Source organism: Cyprinus carpio, chromosome B13 (genome assembly GCF_018340385.1).
Source record: "Cyprinus carpio isolate SPL01 chromosome B13, ASM1834038v1, whole genome shotgun sequence".
NCBI classification, from domain to species: Eukaryota; Metazoa; Chordata; class Actinopteri; order Cypriniformes; family Cyprinidae; genus Cyprinus; species Cyprinus carpio.
In genome coordinates, this window is record NC_056609.1 from 5,361,108 (window position 1) to 5,373,625 (window position 12,518).

At 39.2% G+C, this 12,518-nt stretch overlaps 1 protein-coding gene across 1 annotated transcript in view; it reads left to right on the forward strand.

Moving 5' to 3' along the window:
* plpp4 (phospholipid phosphatase 4) overlaps window positions 1-12,518 on the forward strand; it is a 192,668-nt gene that overhangs the window by 45,969 nt on the left and 134,181 nt on the right. The gene's annotated exons all lie outside the window — the stretch shown is intronic.

Here is a 12,518-nt window from a genome sequence, read left to right on the forward strand (position 1 = left end):
CCAAGTGCAATTTTAGGATCCCAAAAAACAAAGATCAAAAAACAGAGCAACTGGCAGAAAACAAAAGACGCAAAGTAATCCAACACAGGGTAATGGAAAACAATATTGAAGCAAACAAGGGTTAACAGAAAACAATACAGAAGCAAACAAGGGCTAACAGAACATGCTATATATATGGGAACTAGTAAGACTAATAACACACAGCTGGAAACAATGAGAACTAATAATCAATGCAAAGGGTGATGGGAAATGAAGTCAAACAAACTATTATCCAGAAGGAGTGCCCTCTGGTGGCAGTCATGAGCACTCCAACAGATTGCTGTGTCAAGACCACCTCAGCAGAGCTAATTGTTGTGGCAATAAAAACATGTTTTGCACCCAAATTACAATGTGTGTAATGTCTCTACCAAGCATTAAGCTAAATTTAACTAGCCACCTTATACACAAACATTGTTACAGTAGCTCAAAGTCCAGTGCTAGTAGGGGTGCTAAAACAAACAAAAAAAATTTGTAAATGTTTATAAACATTTACAATTGATGAATAATCTCAACTTTAAATTGGGTACCGTTGAATGGTTAATTCAAATTAATTGATTTATGATGTGTTATTTATTGTGTTTTAATGGTAGAAATATGAACAAATATATGAGATTTAATGTGTGTTATTATGAATTAATGAATATATTAATATGCGAAAGTATGGTCATGCTAAAGGAAGGTGAAGAAGATGAGGATAATCCACAACGAAAAGTCTTTAATATTATAATCCACAAAAACTCTGGCAAGGAAACAGCTCAGGGTAGTCGTCATAAACATCAAACAAATAGCAGACCAGACCAAGAAACCGAGGAGAACACAAGAATTAAGTACAACTTAGACAAATGAGATAATTAATAAACACAGGTGGAACCAAATTAACTAATCAGGGCAACTCAGGAAAACTAGGTCAAAAAGGAAGACTAAGGCAGGAACAGGAACACAATCAAAAGTCCATAATTGTCACAGTTTGCCACCTCCCGGAACGGCGCGTCCTCGCGCTGACAAAAACAGTCCAACAGAGGAGGAAGGGTGGGGATTCAGGAGGCAGAAGCGGGGCATGTGAGGGGCAGGCTATGGGAAAGGGGCAAAGTTCATTGGGCCAGGGTGGAGTAGATGGAGGAAGGAGCCAGGGAGGAGCTCAAAGTAGGAGGAGCCAGGTGGGAACCAGAGTCCAGCCAGGAAAGTGGCCCACGGTGGAGTCACCGGAGGGAGGAGTCATGTTGGAATACAAGCAGGCGACACCAGGGGGCCGACTGACAGAGATGATGCCGGTGGAGTAGAAGCCCAGATCAGAGACAAGCAGCCACAGAGCCAGGGTGACACAGAGGATCTGGAGGGCCAAGGTGGAGCTGAAGGCTCAGTCAACCGAGGCGGAGGTGGAGCTCCGGAAGACCATGGCGGAGCCAGAATGGTTAAGGATGGAGGTGGAGCCGGAGAGAAGGAGGAGCCTGACAGAGCCAGAGGGACAGAGTGACGAGGTGAAGCCAGAGGAGCGGAGTCTCGAGGCGGTGGATGGTCAACAACTGAACAAGGCGGAGCCGGTGGGACGAGGGAGCCCAGTGGAGCTGGTGGGATGACGGGCCACAGTGGAGACGGAGCTCAGAGCCAAAGCAAAGTCCATATTTGACCCAAAGTTGGGTTGAAACAACCCAGCATTTTTTTTTACAGTGCAGGAGACATGTTTGCGAAGCAGGAGACTCAAGCAAAAGTTTCCATCAAAAAAGTTGTTTTATGTAGACAGTGTTTTATTGCAGTGATTTAACAGAGTAAACCATAACCCATATTTACATACATGCAAAAATGGGCAGTACAAGACAAAATTTGAATACTAAACAAAGCAACAACAACAAAAACACTGGGACGCTAGTTTTACATTTGTAAAAAAAAAAAAAAAAAAAAGGGTATCGCTCTAAACACATTGCACTTGTACAGTAAGTCCTTTCTAGTGTGTTTAGGAAATGTGTTGTATACAATGCTGGACACTGAAGATACATTTAAACAAGTAACCCTTGATATTCTGAAATGTATAATGCTATTTAAGTTATAGTTTTAGTATTTAAAGTAGAAATATTTATTAGTAAAAGTTTAATGTTTCTCATAAAATAAAACTGAAGACATCTTAAGACAAAGCTGATATCTCAATGAGACATGTAAGAGAATCACCCCTTAGTATCCTGAGCATAAAGTAACCTCTGTCACAGCCATTGACATGAAGGCACCACTGCACCTCATACAACATGGGTTTGCACCTGTCCAATTGTTTCCTGTCTCTACTCCTACTTTCCTGACCATTACAGGTGAAAAACCCCATTGCAATAAAAAAGCAACAGCAACCTCTGAGCAGTAAATTGTTTTTATAATGGGGTCTTGCAAGAGATTACAGCAAGACAATAAAGAGATCTCCCATGTTTCTCATACGTTTCTCTCCTGTTGTATTTGAAATCCCGATTAAAAAATATATGTAAAACCTCTATTCATATCTTTGTTTCCCACAAGCAGTTGCAATAAATAAATACTGCCCTTAACTCTGGTATTTAAGAGATGTAATAGAAGCTTCAATATTTCTTCCCACCGGTGTCCTGACCCGCTCAGCTGAGGTCTTTGCTGCGATGGAAGTCGTAATGGAGATTCAGGTATAAAATAAAATAATAGCTTACTTTTAATAAATTACTTGTTTAAAAGACTTGTTTAAAAGAAGTTTAACGCATCACCATAGGAAATGATTTCGCTTTATTAAAACAATAACTCATAAGCAAATAACAATAAAAAGTATACAGCTAAAAGTCTTCACTCTGAATTGCGGCATGGATTTGTTCCAACCTTAACATTTTATAGTCCCAAAAACAATACGTCTTCTCTTTCCGCATTTCCATTTTTGGTGAACACAAACACCCACACACATACACTTACTCAGGATACAGGAAGTATGACCTTTCACTCAGTTAGCAACCTCACAGTAGCATAAGTTCAGATGAAGTAATAGCGGTATCTTTCTAGTGAAGCAAGCAAATCTATCTCTATTTTTAATCTAAAGAATCACAACATCTTAAAGGCGTAGGCTAGGCAAGTAACTGTTTCTAAACTTCATCACAACATTTCTTTTAAGATAAGATAAAACATATCACAATACAACACTTCTAAGAAAGAAGGTCCATTCTGCAATGTTATTGCAAAATGCACTTCCTTGCACAATCATGGTACAGTTAACAAAAAGTATACATATGTGCAGTCTTAACTGTTGAGCAAAAACTCTAACAGAATGTATAACTCATTACTGCCTTTTCAGGCTTTACAGGTTTTGTGTCAGACGTTTGCAATCTCAAAGCTCTAATATCATTTCCGAGAGAGTGTAACTCCAAATTAAAATTCACCAAATCAAACATTTCCTTCAGCATTCTCATAATTTTCTTATTCAAATCCTTCTGTTTCTGCAGAAGTTGAATTATTCTCCTTATTCTAAAAACAATTTCCTGATGCTCCAGCCATTTTCTCCTTCGTTTCTTCTTCTTTTGCCTTTTGACTTCTTTGCTCAAGTTCCTCTGAATCCCTTCTACGAGAAGATCATCAAAGTGAATTTCTAGTTTACCTGGTTCATTAATTCAGTTTCCGATTGAGAATTGATTGGGGAAAGGAAATTCCGCATTTAATGGATTATTTATGACACTCCCATTGTCATTTTGGATTCTTTTCTTTTAGGACTTACTCATGTCTCAGTTGTGTTTACTTTTACTTCTCCTAACGATTTTTAGGAGAAACATCTGAGACACTGCTGAGACTGAAATGAGAAATACATGAGAATCACAACTAAGTCTCCTGAGGTTAGAATGAGCAACCATTGAGCAATAAAATATTCATATAATGGAGTCTTGATAGAGATTGCAGCAAGACAATAAAGAGATATTCTATGTTTCTTCCACAACATTCTCTGTTTTGACTCTTTTTTTCTCAAATATTTGTCATGTCTAATTTGTGTCTACTTCCATTTCTCCTGGAATTTTAGGAGAAACATCTGAAATGCTGCTGATACTAAAATGAGAGATATATGAGAAGTCTCCTGAGCTTAGGAAAAGCAACCACTGAGCAATATCTTTTTTCCTATGGGCTAGTCTAGTTAAAAATGCGGACTCCATATATTTACTCATCTGAGAAGTTTCTACTTGCCTTACTTTCTTCTCCATTGTTGATCTCCAGTTCTTTTTTTCCAAGACCTTCTTCTGTGATTTCCCTCATCTTCGTCCTTTGATCTCTTACATCTCTGTCTATATCTTTATACTCACCTGTTTCACTCATTCCTTTGTGTACAATAAATATGTGTAACTGGGTTCACAAACTCCTGAAAGGCCAGACCACCTCTAAGAACTCTGCAAGCACAGCACCACCCGATCCCTTCCAAGAATTAGTGGACAACCACCACTGTGGACTCACTTCTGACACAATTCAATTCAATTCAATTCAAGTTTATTTGTATAGCGCTTTTTACAATACAAATCATTACAAAGCAACTTTACAGAAAATTAAGTTTCTACAATATTTAGTAGTAGCTTATCAGTGGTGACTGTCAGTTCATGTGCATATAGCAGAAATGTTCAGAAAAATCAATAAAAAGACGTAAACCAACAGACGATTAACACTATTAACAGCAATTATGCAATCAAACTTATAGCAAAATGTGGTAGTTCTGTATGTTGTCTCTGGGTTAGCATCATCTGAGGTCCTCTGAGGGGCTGGCATCATCTCTTCTCAGGTGTTCTGGATCCAGACTGGAGCTTGTGTAAATCCTAGTTACCACGGGATGTAAATCCCGTGGCAAAGCAGAGAAACAAATAGAGACATAATTAGCGTAGCTGCTGTTCCAGCCAAGTAAAATTAATTCGTTTAACCCAAGCTAAAGAATAATAATGCACATTTGATCAGATATAACTGCAGTCCAAAATTATGAGATGCATTATTTGAATGCTTGGCCAAAGAGGTGTGTTTTTAATCTAGATTTAAACAGAGAGAGTGTGTCTGAGCCCGAACATTATCAGGTAGGCTATTCCAGAGTTTGGGAGCCAAATGCGAAAAAGCTCTACCTCCTTTAGTGGACTTTGCTATCCTAGGTACTATCAAAAGTCCAGCGTTTTGTGACCTTAGGGAGCGTGATGGGTTGTAGCGTGGTAGAAGACTAGTTAGGTACGCAGGAGCTAAGCCATTAAGGGCCTTATAAGTAAGTAATAATATTTTGTAACTGATACGGAACTTAATAGGTAGGCAGTGCAGAGACTGTAGTATTGGGGTAATATGATCATATTTTCTTGACCTGGTAAGGACTCTAGCCGCTTCATTTTGGACTACCTGTATCTTGTTTATTGAGGATGCAGGACAACCACCTAGCAGTGCATTACAATAGTCCAGTCTAGAGGTCATGAATGCATGAACTAGCTTTTCTGCATCAGGAACAGGTAACATGTTTCGTAGCTTGACAATGTTTCTAAGATGGAAGAATGCTGTTTTTGTAACATGGGAAATATGATTTTCAAAAGACAAGTTACTGTCTAATATAACACCCAGATTTTTTACAGTAGAGGAAGTAACAGTGAATGTTTCTAGTTGCAAATTGTAATCTACGAGATTCTGTGTAATGTTTTCTGGTCCAATAAGTAATATCTCTGTCTTATCTGAATTTAATAGGAGAAAATTATTGGTCATCCAATCTTTTACATTTTTTAACACACTCTGTTAGCTTAGATAATTTAGAAGTTTCACCTGGTCTCGTTGAGATATATAGTTGAGTATCATCAGCATAACAGTGGAAACTAATCCCGTATTTTCTAATGATATTACCAAGGGGCAACATGTATATTGAAAATAGCAGAGGACCTAGGACAGATCCTTGTGGCACTCCATATTTTACTGGTGATAAATGAGATGACTCCCCATTTAGATAAACAAAGTGGTAGCGATCGGACAGGTAGGATCTAAACCATCTTAAAGCCTGCCCTTGGATACCTGTATAGTTTTGTAATCTATCTATGAGTATGTCGTGATCTATGGTGTCAAACGCAGCACTAAGATCAAGTAAAACTAGCAATGAGATGCAGCCTTGGTCTGATGCAAGAAGCAAGTCATTTGTAATTTTAACAAGTGCAGTTTCTGTGCTATGATGGGGCCTGAAACCCGACTGAAATTCTTCATAGAGATAATTTTTTTGCCGGTAGGAGCACAATTGAGCAGACACAACTTTTTCTAAAATTTTAGACATAAATGGAAGATTTGAAATGGGTCTGTAATTTGCCAGTTCACTAGGATCTAGTTGTGGTTTCTTAATAAGAGGCTTAATAACCGCCAGCTTGAATGGTTTTGGGACGTGACCTAAAGATAACGACGAGTTAATAATATTGAGAAGCGGTTTTTCTGCTACAGGTAACAACTCTTTTAATAATTTAGTGGGTACAGGATCTAATAAACATGTTGTTGGTTTAGATGCAGTGATAAGTTTATTTAGCTCTTCCTGTCCTATAGTTGTAAAGCACTGCAGTTTATCTTTGGGTGCGATAGATAAACCTAAAGTATTAGACGCTGTAGAATCTACATTTGTTATTGTATTTCTGATGTTATCTATTTTATCAGTGAAGAAATTCATAAAGTCATTACTATTTAACTGTGAGGGAATATTTAGATCGGGTGGCGTCTGGTTATTTGTTAATCTAGCCACTGTGCTAAATAAAAACCTTGGATTGTTTTGGTTGTTTTCTATGAGTTTGTGGATATGCTCGGCCCTGGCAGTTTTTAGAGCCTGTCTATAGCTGGACATACTGTTTTTCCACGCAATTCTAAAAACTTAGAGTTAGTTTTTCTCCATTTGCGCTCAAGACTACGAGTTTCTTTCTTGAGAGAATGGGTATTACTGTTGTACCATGGCACAGTACGTTTTTCTCTAACCTTTTTCAATTTGATGGGGGCAACAGCTTCTAATGTATTAGAGAAGATAGTGCGCATATTGCCAGTCATTTTGTCTAGTTCATGTGTATTTATGGGTACACAGAGCAGTTGAGATAAATCAGGCAGGTTATTTGTGAATCTGTCTTTGGTGGCTGGAACAATAGTTCTGCCCGGACGATAACGCGAAGCTATATAGTTATTATCATCAATACGCAAAATGCACGATACAAGGAAATGGTCAGTAATATCATCACTTTGAGGTACGATATCTATGTCAGTAATATCGATTCCATGCGATATAATTAAGTCTAGCGTATGATTAAAACGATGAGTGGGCCCGGTGACATTTTGCTTTACTCCAAAACAGTTTAATAAGTTAGTAAACGCAAGTCCTAATGCATCATTTGTATTATCAATATGAATGTTAAAATATCCGAAAATTAGCGCTTTATCAGCGGTAACCAACAGGTCTGAGAGGATAATCTCCAAATTCTTTTAGGAATTCTGTATATGGCCCTGGTGGTCTATACACAGTAGCCAGAGAAAGAGATACGATAGATTTCTTTTGCATATCTGACAATGTAACATTAAGAATAAGTATTTCAAATGATTTAAACCTGTATCCTGTTTTCTGGGTAACACTGAGAATATCACTATATATTGTTGCAACACCTCCCCCCACGACCAGTCTGACGGGGCTCATGTTTATAACAGTAGTTTGATGGAGTAGACTCATTTAGACCAATATAATCATTTGGTTTTAGCCAGGTTTCAGTCAAGCAGAGTACATCAAAACTATTATCTGTGATCATTTCATTTACAATAACTGCTTTGGGTGTGAGTGATCTAATGTTTATGAGCCCAAACTTTAAAAATTTTTTTGTTCATTTATTTTACGTTTTTCAGGTTTAATCACGATAAGATTTTTTCTAGATCCTACATTAAATTTATATTTTGACCTCACTATTCGGGGAACAGACACAGTCTTAATAGATTGGACAGCGCAAGTACTTCTATTTAAGTGGGTAGAACAAAAGCCATCATAGCAGTTATTTGAGAATTGGCTTACTAGTCAAATGGAGTGTATAGTCCTGGAGATGTTGTCCGACAGCAGTCCTGCTCCGACTCTGCTGGGGTGCAGGCCATCAGCGCGAAAAAGCCTAGGTCGCTCCCAGAAAAGATTCCAATTATTAACAAAGAGCAGTTTCTGTTCTTTACACCATGACAATAACCATTCATTTAAAGCAAAAAGTCTACTGAACCTTTCGTGTCCTCGTCGATACGTGGGCAGCGGTCCTGACACGATGATCGTCGCCGCGGGCGTCGTGCTGCGAACCGTCTCGATCAGGCTCCTGAAGTCCCTCTTCAGCGTCTCCGTCTGCCGCTGCGTGGTGTCGTTAACCCCGGCGTGAAGCACGACCGCTCTGGGGCTCTCGTCGGCCTTCAGGATCACGGGTATCTGCGCAGAAACATCGAGAACACGAGCACCAGGGAGACAGTGAGTGTGCACTTTACCTTCGGCTAACGTAGCACGGACGTGTCGGACGATGGAGTCTCAACAGCTCTCAACAGCTCTTTCTTCCAGTATCTCCACCACACACTCCAGTGCTCCCTCACCACCTGTTCACACCAGCAGTCCTATTTTCCCAGTGCCCTACTCTGGCTTGGTGGAGGCTGCAGCTGCTTTCTTCTCCAGTGTTTGTTCCCCTTTGAAATGCTGCTGCATTGAGAATGCTAAAATCTCTTTCATCCTCTCTCTCCTCACAGTGGGTGCAAACAATATGGAATGAAGCTAGTCCTGCCTTGAAACATTCCTAAAGCACATATTCTGGGTGACACTTCTGTTAGTGAGAAACTTTATAAGTTACGCCAAGGAAAGATCTCTATTGTTAATTATGCCTTGCAGTTCCAGCATTACTGACCTCCTACTATTAGGGAATTGAATCAGCATCGCGGCTGCAGCGTGTGATGACTCCATCTGTGTTAAGTGCTTCATTCAACTCTCCATCAGAGTCTCCCAAAGAATGAAGAACTGCCTTGAAGAGACCACCACCCTGCAGTCCTCCATTCCCTATTGTCAGCAAACAATAAAGCTCTTCAGAACCTGGCAGCGAACCCATGCAGCTGGACTCATTTTGATTCTCCTCCTATTTAGTGGGTCCCATATTGTGTGGGTCGCATTCGGAAAACATAATCCTCCTGGTTCTATTTATGCCATAAATGGGTCTCCCAACTACCACTACACAGACCATGGGACTTGCAACTGACCACCTGCCTGGTGAATCAGTGCCCCAAGGTAAAATCTCCACCCTCCCTGCAAAAACAGTAGGCCATGGAGGAGCATGTGGAAGAAGCGTTCCAACAAGGCTACATCCATCCATCCACATCCCCTGTTGATTCCAAATTCACCTTTGTGACGAAAAAATTATGGAGTCTTAGTCAGCCCTATGGATGATAGAATTACCAAAGCAACATTCTGTACCAAAGTACCTTCTGCTAATGCCACAAGAATTCCTAGAACAGCTTTCTCGCCTAGGCCAAGTATGCACAAAATTCCCTCAGACAGCCAGCTACAAGTGCCTTTCAAGTGCGAACTTGGCTTCCAACCTCATATATACCCCTTTTCTGGGGAACCATCTGATTTCCCCTCAGTGGATCATTGGTTCTAAGAGAACAAGAGGGCCTGGGATGTTTTATGTCACCATCTACATTGAGAAGTGCACTGTCAGAAGAGTTCAGAGATTCTACTCTGTAGTCATTCATCTCAGACAGAAGGTGTCGGACCTCCACAATGGACATCAGACTACTCCTGTCATCATGAAGCTCAGTTTCAGATATATTGGTCCCTTCCTTATCGTCCAGCATATCAACCTGGTCACATACAAACTGAAAAGTGAAAACCATCTGTCTCAAATCTCCCCAAAAAATTACTGTATTTTTGAGCACATAAATGCAGACTTGTGGTGTTCTTAAAGTAGACAAGTTTGCCTTGTACTGAACCCGAGCGCAATTAACTTAAACACCTCTGATTCATCATTACAGTCAAGAAATCAACAGATATGTCTGCGTTTGGCTATATTACTCAATGCTGCAAAAAAAATTATAAATTAAAAACCTTTATCGTTCTTCAAAATCTGTTCCCCAAATGTTATTATTAGTTTGAGCTGAGGGTGCACTTTCTAGCATCCCGGTAGAACTGGGCCAGATAGGGTCACTTGCACTTGCACTTTTTTTCACAGTCGCATGTAGTAATTTTCAGTTGCAAATGCGACTAAAAAGGTTGCACTGTAGTGCCCAGCATGATGGATCTGGGATTTTTCACATTCGTGGGCCTTAAAATTAATGCTCTGTGGACTCTCTCACTCTCTCTGATCTGTAGATCAGTTGCAGGCTATATGCTTAATTTACAACACATGTGTAAGCACATGAATTTGTTCTTAACCTCTTCCCAAATGTTAGTGAATTTGGAGTATTCAAAATGGGTGGACGTGTGCACAGGGTTAGTCATTTGCATAAAACATGCCCAGACCATTTCCATATAAAGGCTTTCTGCACAACCTTTCTTTTACACTTTTCGTCACTCTCGTCAAAGATAAGCCACACAAACCCATATGACACTCCCGCCAGATCTTTGAGCAATACCAAGTGTGCAGTCCTCAAAACTAGTTCATACACAATAAAACACCTTTTATCCAGACCCAGTTTACAGAGCTCTCATTAGCCAACTGTACATACACTGTTATTCAGAGAAACCTAACTGTATACGATGAAATAATTGAAGTTGAAGATGAAATATATATTTTATTGTAATTATATATAATTATAAATAAAATATAACTGTTATCCTAAGATGAAACATACTTTTTGTCTTAACTATATAGAGTTTAGCTCCAACCACTTTTAAACACACCTAAACCAGCAAATTAAAGGGGTCATATGACGTTACTAAAAATGATTTACACACATCTGAATATTTGGGTTGAACTGTTCTAAAACAGAGTTGAAAAATACACCTTAACCACTGATTTCTATTTGTGTCCTCTTTTGGAAGGCCAAACAAAGTAGTTTCGCTTTCACAACGAAACAGACAGTGTCTCCACAACAATAAAAGTTAAGCCTTCTTTCTTTGTGTGAACATTTGGGCGCATTGTGCAAATCTTCCCACATCGTGACGTAGACATGTGGGGGTGCGTTAGAATGTGCAGTTTTAGGTAGGAGTGGTTGACTTTTAGCTTTTATAAAGAATATCTCTTTGGATTTGAGACTTTAGTCTTTGCAACTTTACAGGTCTTCTTTATGCACCAAGAGCTTGTAACACTCCAAAGAGAAAGGAAAAATTGAAATGGCATCATATGACCCCTTAAGGTCTTACTAGGCATACTAGAAACTTCCAGGAAATTGTGTTGAGGCAAGTTGGAGCTAAACTCTGCAGAACAGTAGCCCTACAGCACCAAGTTTAGACACCCCTGCTGTAGACTCTGCCAATGATTGTCTTCTTTGAAACTCTTCAGATCACAGAATATTGTCTTGAGGCAAACGTTTATTCCATTCAGATGAACAATCTTAGTATCTGATTTCATTTTAAGTAGTCTTTGTTGTTGCTTTTTTTTCTGCCTTCCTCATGTCATCTCTCCTATTTCTTTCTGTACATGTGTATTGTCTTCTTTTGAGTAGTTAAGGAGCTTTATAAAGATTTCACTTATTCAGTGTGGGGACAGCATTTGCACTTTGCTGCCATTTTCTCTTTGGCTCTACTGAATTTTCTGATTAGGACATTTGTTGGCCCCTTTTTATTTTCACAAAAGACGATACTTCTCCATAAAGACATTAGAGAAAGTAGTCATTTCGAGTTAGTTTAGGTCTCTTCCTCACACAAAACTATCATATTTCTTGAGAATACTGCATCAATCACATGGACTACTTTTATGGTTCTTATATATGGCCAATACCAGTTTTCTTTCACTATTACTCTTTGCCACCAAGTCTGAAAGTCAAGGTTTACAAGAAAACTTTTTCTTGTTTCTTTCATATGGTCATTCTGTATACTATATGCTGATAGACAGCCCAGTTAATATATGTATCTACAGTAGATGTGATAAGAACTAGTTGGTATGTATATGTTTTGATTTAGTTTTGATCATGGTCACACCCCACGTCGATGTAATATTATTATCAATTAACCCATATTGTCCTTTATATTACCTAAAACAGGGTCTCTAGAGTATGCAATTTTTTATAAGCAGATGAAGATCTTTAGACAAGAGTGCTGTCATGAGTGATATGCTATTGTCATCTCTGACATTTGTTTTGATGAGAATGAGAGTGCAAACAGTGCTAAATGTCATCAGAAGTGCACCGCATGGCCTGACATGAAAGACAGGAAAATCTCACACACATCTGTTCCTCTTCCTTCAGAACCAAACCATCACAGCAGGCAGAAATCCCCAAAGGCTCTGAGATCTCTGAGGAATTGTCAGGGGTATTACAAAAGCTGGTGCTGAAAGTGAAATCGAGCTCTGTCTGTGACAGATCTTTAATATTCAAGGCTGATTTTCGGT